The sequence below is a fragment of the Protopterus annectens genome, chromosome 1.part2 (assembly GCF_019279795.1).
Source record: "Protopterus annectens isolate FY-2018-M chromosome 1.part2, PAN1.0, whole genome shotgun sequence".
In the NCBI taxonomy this organism is placed as follows: Eukaryota; Metazoa; Chordata; order Ceratodontiformes; family Protopteridae; genus Protopterus; species Protopterus annectens.
The window spans coordinates 1,170,249,597-1,170,263,123 of NC_056727.1; the positions used below are offsets into that span (position 1 = coordinate 1,170,249,597).

Here is a 13,527-nt window from a genome sequence, read left to right on the forward strand (position 1 = left end):
ATTAGTATACTGAAAACTCAAAGAGAATACAGATTTTATTTTTGTAGTTTTGTGTAACTTATCTGACAACACAGCATGGATTATGATCTGCTTGCAGTTTATTTGTTGTAGTCCTCCCTTAATGAAGTCAGATAACCTTCCTGAAACTCCTAGGTCACCCAGTCATATCAGTAGGTTTCATAAATAATAGACATAGTAGATGAGGATTAATCTCCATGGGTGTACTTTTTAAATGATTTTTGTAGAAACAAGGATGCACTATTATGGCATGACAATCACTAGCTAGCTCATTAACAGTAAAATATAATCTTGATATAGATATATGCATGTGTGTGTAACATCCTTTTTTCAGTTAGAATGTGTGTCTGTGCTTATATGTCATTGTGGTAAGTATGCAGTATGTTATATTATTTTTTTAATTAGCATTAAGAGAATACTTAACATGCCTGGACTGGTAAACATCAAAATTAACTCTTCAGCATATTCAGTAACTTTTCAACGTATGAATTTTTCAGTCTTTAGTATAATCCATAGCTCTGAAACATTAAATTTATCAGCTTTGTTTCTTCAGTAGTCTTCCATATCTGGAGAATTTAATTGGACTGTTTACACCTGTCATATTTTCTAAATGTTTGAACATGACTTTCTGCACTACAGCTTTATGATTTCAGGAGTCTCTCTCTTTGCAATTCTTAACTGTTTAATTTCTCACAACATATGTTTTCATGAAGCAGGACAGGTGTTGACATTTCGGGTTACTTTTGACATATTTGCCTTGTGCAGATTTTTCTGATTATATCTATGGCTTACCATCTTGTCCATGAAATACATAGAATCTTAGTTCATCTGCTTTATCATGAGTGTCATCTTCAAGTTGCGGACTTCCCCATAGCTTTTGGATTCTTATTGCATTTCCCTTCTGTAAATGTGGAATCTTTTTGTAGTATTTGGCACACTAGATTTCTTCTGATTTCTTTGCAGCATTTCCTTTATCTTGATTTTTGTAGGAGTCAGCACTGTAGTTGAAGTAGGCAGTCTGTTTTTTTTTTTACTTTTTGCCCATTAGCAGTTGGGCTTGTAAGAAGTTGAGTCCATGTAGTGGAATATTCCTGTATTCCACAACTATGAGGTGAGAGTCCTAACATTTTTGCTGCAGCTGTTTTTTTCATGATATTCTTCACTGTTTGGGTAGATATTCATCATTAGATCACTGTTGCAGTAGCCTAAGCTGTATGGGATATATCCTGCCAAGGACATAACCACCGGCCAGTTTTCAAAGCTTTATGGTACCTTCCATGAGCCCAAACCACTGTGGAGTTTGAGGAGAAAAACACAAAGTCAGTTGTTGGGCTACCAACGCTTCAGAACTTTCTTTCCACTGAAGTGCACTTTCCCATTGGTTTTCTTGGGATCAGTGGTCAACTAGCTTCCTTCAAGGTTGGACAGGTATGTACCCTTCTGGGGACAACCTTCCACTGTCATTATCTTGAGAAATAACTCTGCTTTCCTGAAGAAAAAAATATGCTGGGAAATGTGATTTTTATGGCCCACCACTTCATTTTTCTGTGTCAAAAGGTATTTTTTCTTAAGAATATTTCTGTGAAAACTGTGTAAAATATCACTGTGGCCTGACCTAGTTACTCGAACTGCTCATTTCTGTCTCTTGATCCTGGTGGTGTAGTTCCTTGGGGAGCTGCTGAGGACCAGAAGTTAGACATGTCCTCTGTGTCAGCTGGGATTCCCTATCTGGACAAGAGAGAACTAATGTTGCCAGTCTCAGAGGAGGGAGTGGACAAAGTCCTACCATGTAGCTGGGCTACGCTGCCTGAATCATTGGTAAGTGCAGTTGCCATGAGTCAACCTTTTTCAAGGGGGTCCCCTAGAAAAAGAAAGCAAAAAGTTAACCATATTGCTTCTTCTGTTTCTCTCACTATGGGCAGAGAAAACTTGCTGGGCTTTGCTAAAGGTTTAATTCAAAACTTTTAATTTTTTAAATGGTATTCTTACACTGATTACTATAAGAAAAAGAATTCCCTCTCTTTCTGATACTGATTCACAGTCAGAAGCGCATAGATTGAAATATGAGTGTTTTTCTCCAATGAATTCCCATCAAGCTGAAGATTCCAATTCTGAAGGTTTCTTTTTTCAGATTTCCCACCAAAAGAGTTATATTTTTTTCTGAAACCATAGCTAAAATGAAATAAGTGTTTCACTGGGAACATAATGAAATTCCACTCTCTCAGCAGCAGTATTGTGATCTCTCTCTCTCAGCAGCAATATTGTGATTTATTGCAACTGGATTTTCCTCAGCCTTCAGCCATTCCTCCTGTTTTACCAGCATTAGATGATACTGTCTTAGTAGCCTGCAGTATGCTGGACAGTCAGACCCCTGCCCTTAAGTCCAGTAGGTCATACAGAATACCTCAGGCACATTAATACTTATTTTCTAGTCCCAAATCAGATCCTGCAGTTATTTCTTTAACAAAGCCATTTCCTGCCAAAAAGTAATGTAAATGATAACCCTACCCCTAAAGGATGGAAAAGCTTTTGCTAGATTTGGGAATAAAGTTTATTCCTCTGCAGCCTTAACTTCCAGAATTTTAAACTGCCACACTTGTGGGTTAAACATTTAAACATTTTCAAAAAGAAAAATGCATGGTATCCAGCAAAGTCTCAAAAAACCCAGTATACAACCTATACTGGGTCATAAACAAACCAAGTAGAAACTTTGCAGTGTGGAGGGTGTGAAGTTCACTCCTTGAAATAAGTTCTGCACCCAGTTCACTAATAAAATTCGAACTTTAAAATACATACTACAAAATAATAAAATAGTAGGTAGTCCACAGTTGAGTTAAAAAATGGAGTATCCACAAGCAATCCTAGTTGAGTATAATAAAAAGCATTAAAGACATTCATTAATTTATATATAATAATGTTATTTGGAACAAGGGAGTGATTACAGAGGATGGTACTGTTAAGAGCAATACAATCATTATGGCATAATGGTTAAAGTGTTTACCTTGCAAACACAATGTACTGGGTTTGATTCTCATATGGGGTAACTGGCAATTAGCGTAGTACTTATTTATGAAACTATAACTAAGTCTACCTTCTCCCCTTAACATCATAGTGTAAATTGAGACTGTGGCTACCTTACAACTGAAACATAAGAGCTAGAGACAAATTAAAATGTATAATATAAGAACAGCTTTTTAAGGCTAACTTACTAATCCAAACTTTATTAATTAAGAAACCAACTTACTAACAAAATGACTAATTAGCTAACAAAAATATCTACAAATAAACGTCTATCAGAATAAATATTAGTAACTTATAAACTGAAACACTTTTAACATCAGATAAATACTTCATCAGGTTTGTGTGTCAAAAACATGTCATAGTATTAATGAACATGTGTATAAATCTACAGGTGAACACCTAAGTAGGCTGAAAACCATAGCTATAATTGCTAAGGTGGAAATACAGTGAAAAGTGTTAGAAATGAATAATGAAAAATGTTAGAAATAAAGCATTAAGGCCATGGGGATCTGTTCAGGTGCACTTAGTTTAGACACACTGGCTTTAAATTTCAAATTATTGATTGTGTGGACATTTTGGAATTGGAGGAGACATCCCTAATCTTTTAGAAAAATGTGAACTACTGTGGCAGCTGAAACTGAACTCTTTTAGAAAACCAGGGCATTATAATTGCTCCATAAAAGGAATAGTAGAACTCAGAAAACTGCCTCACTGTTTAAAAGACTGTTTAAAGTCTGATGTGCGACTGATTAATGCTAACATTACATGCTGTTATACATGCTAATATTGTTATAAGCAAATATCAAACATTGTAAATGGTTTGCAGTGAAAATAACTGACATTGGTACTGTTGTCTGATACTTTTACTCATTTAAACTAAATGCTTTCTTAGTTAGATGCCACACTTGAACAGATCCCCAGGGCCTTAAAGCTTTATATCTAACATTATTCACTGTTCATTTCTAACATGTTTCACTGTATTTCTACCTTCATCATTATAGCTATGGTTTTCAGCCTACTTAGATGTTCACCTGTAGATTTATACATGTTCATTATTATGATTATTATATGTTTTTACACATAAATCTGATGAAGTATTTATTTAGTATGAAAGTGATCTTTGTTAAAAGTGTTTCAGTTTACAAGTTACTAAGATTTATTCTGATAGATGTTTTTTGGTAGATCTTTTTGTTAGTCATTTTTTTAGTGAGTTGGTTTCTTAATTAATAAAGTTTGCATTAGTAGTTTGAAAAAGCAACAGAGATCTTGCTTTCTACGTTGCTTTTTTTCAAAACTGTCTCGCTATGTTAAATGGATTTAACATAGCGAGACAGCTTTAAAATAAGCAACGGAGATTTCTGTTGCTTATTTTAAAGCTGTCTCTTTATGTTAAACCCATTTAACATAGCGAAACAGTTTGAAAAAGCAACGGAGATCTTGCTTTCTCCGTTGCTTTTGCCCACAGCTCTGATGTACTGCGTAGGCGTATGCATGCGCAGTACATAAGAACTGCCGCAGAATACCAGACAGCTGCGGAAGGGCAGCAAGGAGGCATTATACAATGCCATTATTTAAGAAAAGTAATTTTTTTTCCTTAAATAATGTCATTGTATAATAGCAATAACCCACTTCTGGGTGTGGGTAATGCTGGATTTACCCACGGTTGACTTTGTTTGGCCACTCGTGCTTCGCCCTCGTGACCAAACCACACCAACCGTGGGAAAATCCAGCATTACTCACACCCAGGCATGGGTTATTGCTATATTATATAATATGTTTTATATATATATATATATATATATATATATATATATATATATATATATATATATATAAAAATTTCTATTTGTTTATCAACTAAGCTTATTGGACAAAGTGCTCCTTTTTCAGTGGTAACCCAGGAGCAACGAGCAGTGTCTGGTTAAATGACTTGTTCATTCACAAAATAGGCAAAAGTAGTTGGAAGGAATCAAGTACCCTGTACCCTTAACTACAGGAGGCAGCTCATTAACCCTGTACCCTTAACTACAGGAGGCAGCTCATTAACCCTGTACCCTTAACTACAGGAGGCAGCTCATTAACCCTGTACCCTTAACTACAGGAGGCAGCTCATTAACCCTGTACCCTTAACTACAGGAGGCAGCTCATTAACCCTGTACCCTTAACTACAGGAGGCAGCTCATTAACCCTGTACCCTTAACTACAGGAGGCAGCTCATTAACCCTGTACCCTTAACTACAGGAGGCAGCTCATTAACCCTGTACCCTTAACTACAGGAGGCAGCTCATTAACCCTGTACCCTTAACTACAGGAGGCAGCTCATTAACCCTGTGCCCTTAACTACAGGAGGCAGCTCATTAACCCTGTACCCTTAACTACAGGAGGCAGCTCATTAACACCTCAAAAAGCCTTAATCCTTTGTTCTAACTACCAGACCATGTAAAATGATGAAACCATGTGTCTTTTAAGGCTTACAGGGACTGCATTCAATAACCCAACCTATAATGTTTCCTTCAGCTCCTAAAGTCAGTATTTGCTAGCTGTTCTTTGAGCAGTTAAATCCGTTCTGCAGCTCAGAAAGATGGCTTCTCATCAGCATAAGGGCCATATTTTTAGCATATACTGTAATTATTGCACTCATTGTCCTAGGAACTATCACTGACAAGAACAGCAAAGTTGAATACATTCACTTTCAGTCCCCATTATCTGTATATCTTACATAGCTGGCTCAGCCCAATGACATTCCCTTGGGTGCAGCACTAAATACTACTCTGCCATGTCTGTAAAAGTGGACCCTGTTAGTTCTTAAGTATACTTTGCAATAGACAGTCTGCAAAATTAAGTTAGATGTGGTTGCAACATAGAAGCAGCATCATGGCCTACTGTGCTGATGTTTGTTCCCATTACCTGCAAAGTACTTCTTATAACATCTTCTTGTGAAATGAGCTCTTGCGTAAGTGATGAGATGTAATATGTAAGTATTTGCTTTACCTGGCTTTCATATAAACACTGATTGGTTTCTGTTTGCATGCATTGTGCTGTGGAATACCTTTCTTCTAGTCAGAATATTAAAGCTAGGAAAGTGCACCCCCCCTCCTCAAAAACTACCATGTAGGGATGAAAATTATTCTCAAAGAAGCAGTCAAAACAAAGCTTTACCATAGTTCATTCCTACTTCAAAGCAGCTGTAGGAGAAAGAGCTTTCTGCAGGCTAGGTCACACCACTGGGAATCACATCCAAATGAGTTAAAAAACAACCAACCTTAATGAAGCCTGTTTTTGTGACAGTGCTCATCCAAACTTCATTTTTCCATTTATTTCTGTGTATAAAAAGTATAACTCTTATTTGTTACTGTCTCTGGCTAATAACATTTGATTAGCTCATTTTAATTTTGTACATTTGCATATGATGTTCAATCATATTACATGTACAGCTTATTCTCAAATGTATCTGCATATTTCTTATGCATTGTAATTATCTGTACTTAGTGTTTTTTGCCTATATCTTTAACTTGTGCTTAGATTTTCTTTCTATGCCTAGTGCTTGTCTGTTTTGTTAAGCATAACTATGTGAATTCATGAATATGTTTTGCTGTCTGAGCTTAGGTCATGGCTGAAAAGGGTCACCAGCTAAATTACCTATTAAACTACAAGTAATAAAAAAATATTAAAATGTTACTGTGTTTTTAGTTTGGTTTTTTTTTTCAAATATAACAGCCCATGGCTGAAAACGGCCTTTGCGTTTCAGTCCACTTTCCTCAAATAATATAAAGTAGCACATATGATTTTTTTGAAATGCAACTTCTGCAGAATCTGTATTTGCATTTGGTTAGATTCTCAGGAGCAAATGCCACATCATGAACTCTCTTACAAGCATCTTATTTTACCGTCAAAGTATATTTGTATATTTGGGGCCTATAATTTTCCATTTTAATTTCTAATTTTTGAACAGAAACTTTACATTTACACAACTGTTTATGGAGCTGTATTGTCTAAGAAGACGTGCTCAGTAGCTACTGTTTAACTTGTGACAGCAATCCAAACCCTTCATTCATCCATGTGCTTTACGTTATAAATGGGAGCATGAGCAGCAGACTACATAAAAACATGTTAGAAACCAAACTATTAACTTAAATGTAGAAGATAAACTCCTTTGTATTTATACCAAAACACATACGTGCGTGTTCGCTCACACACACACACACACACACACCAGTTCAGATATCTGAAGCAGCTGCAGCAGTCATTTCCTTCCCTCCACGAAGCAGCCCAGGCCAGACGATAATCCACACACAGCACTGCAGTCGTTTCCTTAGTCGCAGATTGTTTCCAAATTCCTTAGCTCTCAGCAGTAGTAGTACCCTTCACGCTCGCAGATCATTTCCAGATTCTTTAACTCTGCAGCAGTACCCTTCCCGCTCATAGACCATTCAAACTGAAGGAGGCAGCCAGCCGAAAATGCAGCCGCATGTGAGCTCTTGAGCTCAATTCTGACAGGCTGACAGAGCTGACGTCATCGCGCACAAAAGGCAGAAAGGAAAAGAAATCTTAAAAAAAGCTGGGAAAAAGTCAGAAATCAAGGGCTGCCACTCATGAATTGTGGCACCCCATTATTTGACCCCAAAACTCGGATAAAACCAAGTAATTCGGTATGGTTGGGAGATGTGATAGGAACTAATCTTTTCTATAAAGTAAGTTTTCAGATATTTGTATTAGCATAAACATTTGTTAATGAATATGAAAGAAGTGATGTAGCTACATCGAAGGACTACATTTTTCAAAATGTAAATGTACAGTTAAAAAGAAAACTGTTGTTACAATGTAGAAAAAGTTGTAGTTGATATAAAAGGGTGGACCGGGGGCTGGAAAGTTTATGAAACTTAAAAAAAAAAAAAAAAAAAAAAAAGTTGCAGCATGTGCCTAATGTGATAGAACTAAATGGAGAAAAAGCAGTGTTAAGTAGCCAAAAGCACAACATTTCTTTATAGATGAATCATATTTAATCCAAAATTGTACAGAAAAAAGGGTGTGGGCAGTTTGGGGAGTTTGGACATTCCAGAAAACATTGTAAACTGTTGTGGGAAATGTGGAAGTGAATAGCATTTTTGGTTTGACTGTCGAAGAAAGACAAAGTGAGGAAAATGAGGATAAGCAAGTTTTTACACAAGTAAGGGTAAAAGAGAATGATGAAAGGATGGGGGGAATGAGGAACTAGAAGGTAAAATATAGAAATAAATGCACTAGATGAAGTCCAGAAATTAATAAATGAAACTCATACAGAGATGGAAAACTGGTTTGGGGTGTTAGAGGACGAAGAAGAAGAGGTGGATGTGAGTTCTTCAGTCAGAAGGTTCTACTGGGTGAAAGTTGGAAAGGAGAGAAAGAAGGCTGAAGGTGAACTGAAAAAAAAAAACACAAAATAGTGAAAAGGTTAATATAAGTATAATATCACTGAATGTGAATAGCATGAACGTTGATGTCAGAATGATCATGTTTAATTGATATGAAATTATCTCTGCATTTGGTCTTTTACATCAATTAAACAGTATCATTCTAACATAAATATAATTAGAGGTGGTTACTTAAAACAGATTGATTATATACTCTTTCCATACATAAAAGAAATGAAAGCTGGAATCAGAGAAGAAACATTTTCAGATCATAGGACTGCATGAACAGTAATAGAAGATAATCCAAATATAATGAATTAAGAGAAAGGGTTAAAAAGACTGACAGGAAAATACAGGTGTAAAATATCTTAATGAAGAAAGAGTACAATTATGGGCAGATCATATGACAATGAAGCTGTTTTTTGGCAGTTTGACAAAGTGATGGATAGTGTAGAAAGAAAAGTTTTAAAATGCACTTAAATTAGTGAGAAAGAAATGAAAGCAGGGAAAATGAAACAATAAGCAAAAAATGTGAAAGAATGAAGAAAAAAGGCAGTGGACATATTTAGGAAGAAACAAAGTAAGTGTAATAAAGAAAAAAATCGAAAGAATGATATTTAGACACAACTGCTATTTGAAGGGGAGAAAAAAATGAGTTTCTCTGTTTTTAGGTAAGATGTTAAGATATACAGAAAAAAGAATGAATATAATGAAGAATGAAAAAGACAATTGAAATGTAAAGATGAAATTATGTTTATAGTTGAAAGTTATGTACAGAATATGTATGAGACAAAGAATGTCATGGGGGCTGTATGGAAAGTAAAGAATATAAAAGCAGGTAATGGAAGAAATGGGAAAAAAATAATCGAAAGGAAAGAGTTAGAGGGTGCTATCAATAAAGATGAAGAAGAATCCACATCAGGTAGGTACAGAAGGAGTGGGGTATAGTTGTCATAAAGAACCATCAGATAAGATAATGAAAAGGATGTTTTATTTTTTTTGAAATATTGAATGGATGAATGAAGGTATAAAAGAGGAAGGGTTATAAAATGTATATGGAAAAAGGAGGAAAGGGAAGAAATACAAAATAGAGATCAGTTGCGTTGGGAAATACTGAGTATAAAATATTTATGAAAATTATTCAGAAAAGAATGATGGATGTAATGAAACAACAAGTAGTGAACTACTGAGGATGGTTAAAGAAGTGGTTAAAGGGGAAGGAGAGGGAAAAGTAACAGCATGGGATGTGGCTATAATATTGATCATGGGGAAATGTTGAGCATTTTAAAAGAATACAAGGTAGGAGAAAAAATAAGAAGGGTTGTGAGGACAATTTATGAAAATATTTGTGTGTCTGTGATTTCCAATTGGATGGGTAGGGAAAAAGGATAAGACAGGGAAGAGAGGTAAAGTAGGGCCGTCCATTGAGCATGTGATTGCTTGTGATGAAAATGAATGCAGTTACATACATGTAGATCAAGTTTAGCTGATGGTAGATGGGCAGTTAATGAAAGGATAAAATTACCATTAATGGTAAGCTGTGCAGGTGATTTGATTTTAATAGCCAGGAACAAGCATTGGATGAAAGAAATAATTTATGGAACAGAACAAAATGTGTGTATAGTGGAATTAAATATGACAAAAAGTAAGGGGTTTTGAGATGTGGTAAGAATGGCAAAAATGTATTTTACCACAAATGAAATTGATTTCTAGGGGTTACGTTTGGAAGGGAACACACAGTAATAGAACAATGCAGAGTTGTTCTGAAAAGAATACAAAAACTGACAGAAAAAGAAATTAATAAGGGGTGTATGGAAAGTAGTGTGTTTCAGTTATCCCTAAGAAAAGGAGTATATATTTTGAACATTTATATTTTAGGAAAGCTAGCTTCTTTAGGTGATGTGTATGTGTTTCCAAGCTGTATAGAAACTGAATTATTGGGTATATTTTTTTTTAAGGAGGACAAGGTTGAATCCAGTCAAAAGAGGGATAGTTTATGAATTGAAAGGATTAGGGCTTGCATTTAATAAAGTTTTCTTATCGTCAGTAAATTTGTTTTGGGTATTACAAAAATGTCTGAAAAGAAACAATAATAGGATATTTGTTATTCGAAAACTATAAAGGTGTGTGGGTGGGTGAGTGAGGGTAAGAAAATGAAGAGAAAAAAAGGTTTTGGAGAAGAAGGAATGCAAAAGTAAAATAGGAAAGTTGATAAAATGAAGTAGAAATGAAAGAGTGGTATAAAAATAATGAAAGTGAGCTATTATATTAATATTTGGGGAATAATGGGGGGGGGGGGTGAATACAGGAAAGCAATAAAAAAAGGCAGGAAAGATTTTAATCCTTTTCTGATGCCAGTGATTTTTCTATGGCATTGTATTATTGGACAAGCTACCAATGAAAACTAATATGAAATGAAAGAGGAAAAAATTGTAAAAGCTGTACGTCTGATTAGACATCACAACATTGTTTTTGGTTTGTAAGAAAAAAATTTTTTTGGATATTATTCAAAGTATTTAAAAACATTGATATGGTCATGGTACTGTATGGGAAAGATAGGGTTGGAAGTGAAAAAACTGAAAAATGGAATAAAAAAGTTGATATTTGGTGTTTGTAAAAGACGATGTAAAGAATTGCTGTATAACAAAAGAAAAGATGATGAGGAAGCAATATGTGATTTAAAGAAAAGGTTATGGTAGAAAGGGTAGGGTGAATGGTTGCTAACTGTATTTAGGAAAATGAACATGTAAAGTGTTTTGTTAAGATGTATAAAGTGTGATATAAAGTGTAAATATAATGAATGTGTAAGTAATGCAAGAAAGAAGGAAAATCATTAATAAAGCAACCATTACTTTCTTTTTTGAGAAAAAGTCACGGGATCTTTTACTTCCAGATGACTTTTACCACCAATTCGGACAGATGGCGCACTCTGGAATGGACCCCCCCCCCCCATTTTGTACTATAGTGTCAGTACTGGAAAATTAATCAAAGTACCTGGGATGAGAATAGAACCACCTTCTAATCTTCCAACCCAAAAGGCACGTGTGCTACCTGTTGAGCTACTGATACATTTTATAGTACAGGAAGGATAGTAGGTCTGAATCCTTAGAAAGGTACCTAGAACAAGAACGTTCTTGCTCATGACCTAGGTGTACTATCCAATCTACCAACCTGCCATCAAGCTCACTAGAAAGAGAAAAGAGAAGTGTCCCAAGGAAAAGAGGGCCAAAGGAACTGATGACACAATTTTGGTGTCTGACAAACCTCCAGAGTTCTAGCTTGTTAAAGGAGGTAAGCCAGTTTTGCACTCCCTTTCGATGACATCCACCACTGCAGATGTCTCGTGCTTGACCTCTAGGTAGGTCTGCCTCAGCACCTACATCTCCTCGAGCCAAGCATTTTCAGGCACCAGTTGGGTCTGGAGCTGCTGTGCAGGCACCAACTTCAGACACAAAAATTTGGGTTATCAAGGAGGAATGAAGCATCACCACATTTTCATTCATGTGGATGTGCCTGGGGATTGGATTTAGGTTGTGGTCACCCACCTGAGCCTCCTTTGTTTGATGCTACTCCCAAACATAAGCCCAAACCACTGAAGCCAAAGAAGTCAGTCATAGGTTTGTCCCAGCTTCAGCTGTATGGGCCTAAGCCACATTCCTCACAAGACTAATCTCAGGACTTGGCCATGCTGGGTGAGGACATCATGGATTTCATGAGATCCAGAGTACTGCCCTGAAAAGATTCCTTCACCAGGAGTCTCTTCTGTTGAAAGAAAGGGGGACATTTCTCCATGGAAAATCTCTGACTTATCAGACTCTGTAGAAGTATAGTTGGCATATGTTAACTAACCTTTACCAGGATTCTTTGCCAACTCTGAGTCTGAAGACACTTTGGTCTCAGCCTCACAGGGATCTTTTATTTGGGGACATTCTGCCCGGCGTGAAATAGTCCTGAAATGAGAGAATCAGGAATAGTTTCCAACAAAGAAAAGTCAGGCAATGTCTTGGGTTGCTAGAATGCAAGCCTCTTGATATTCCTGCAGTACTTGAAGTACTAGCTGATTATGTATTTGACATATCTCTGCAGCTGGAATCCCAGCCCACTGCCCCCAGGAAGCCTGTGTATTTTTACAGTTTGTTTGTATGAGGCCCACAAACACCTGTAGAATTACCCTGTTGCAGATACAAAACTGGTGTCTTTGGATTCCAAGGGATCCAAGGTCTGCTCTTTCAGGAATCCCCTTCCAAATGATAGAGAGCAAAGCTCTTGACTGCTTTGGGAAGAAGACCTATACTTCAGCTACCCTGACCATGAGAGCCCTGAACTGTCAGTTATATATGCGTGTGAGTGTGAGTGTGTGTGTATATATACAGTGGATATAAAAACTTCCCTCTTAAAATGCCAAGTTTTTGTGATATAAAAAATTTAGACCACAATAAATCATTTCAAAACTTTTCCCATCTTTAATGTGACCTATAACCTATACACTTCAATTGAAAAACAAACAAATCTGTTAGGGAAAAAAATATAAAAAGTAAAAAACGTACGTACAATACACTGGTTGCATAAGTGTGCACACCCTTAAACTAATACTTTGTTGTGTGTTCACACCCTTAAACTAATACCTTGTTGAAGCACCTCTTGATTTAATTACAATATTCAGTCTTCTGGGTACATACCTGCCATCATTTAACGAGACTCTGATTAACCCCAAATAAAGTTCAGCTGTCCTAGTAGGATTTTCCTGACATTTACTCAGTTGCCTGCTACAGCAAAAGCCATGGTTCACAAAGAGCTTACAAAGCATCAAAGGGATCTCATTGTTGAAAGGTATCAGTCAGGAGAAGGCTACAAAAAAATTTCCATAGCATTGGATATACTATGGAACACAGTGAAGACAGTCATCAAAAAGTGGAGAAGATATGGGACAACAGTGAGATTGCAAAGAACTGGACGTCCCTCTAAAATTGATGAAAAGACCAGACGAAAACTGGTCATGGAGGCTGCCAAGAGACCTGCAGCAATACTGAAGGAGCTGTAGGAATTTCTGACAAGTACTGATTGTGTACTACATTGACAACAATCTCCAGTATTCTCC

At 36.3% G+C, this 13,527-nt stretch overlaps 1 protein-coding gene across 8 annotated transcripts in view; it reads left to right on the top strand.

Moving 5' to 3' along the window:
* The window catches only part of LOC122792271 (kinesin light chain 1-like), a 1,642,552-nt gene that overhangs the window by 847,623 nt on the left and 781,402 nt on the right, over positions 1-13,527 (top strand). The gene's annotated exons all lie outside the window — the stretch shown is intronic.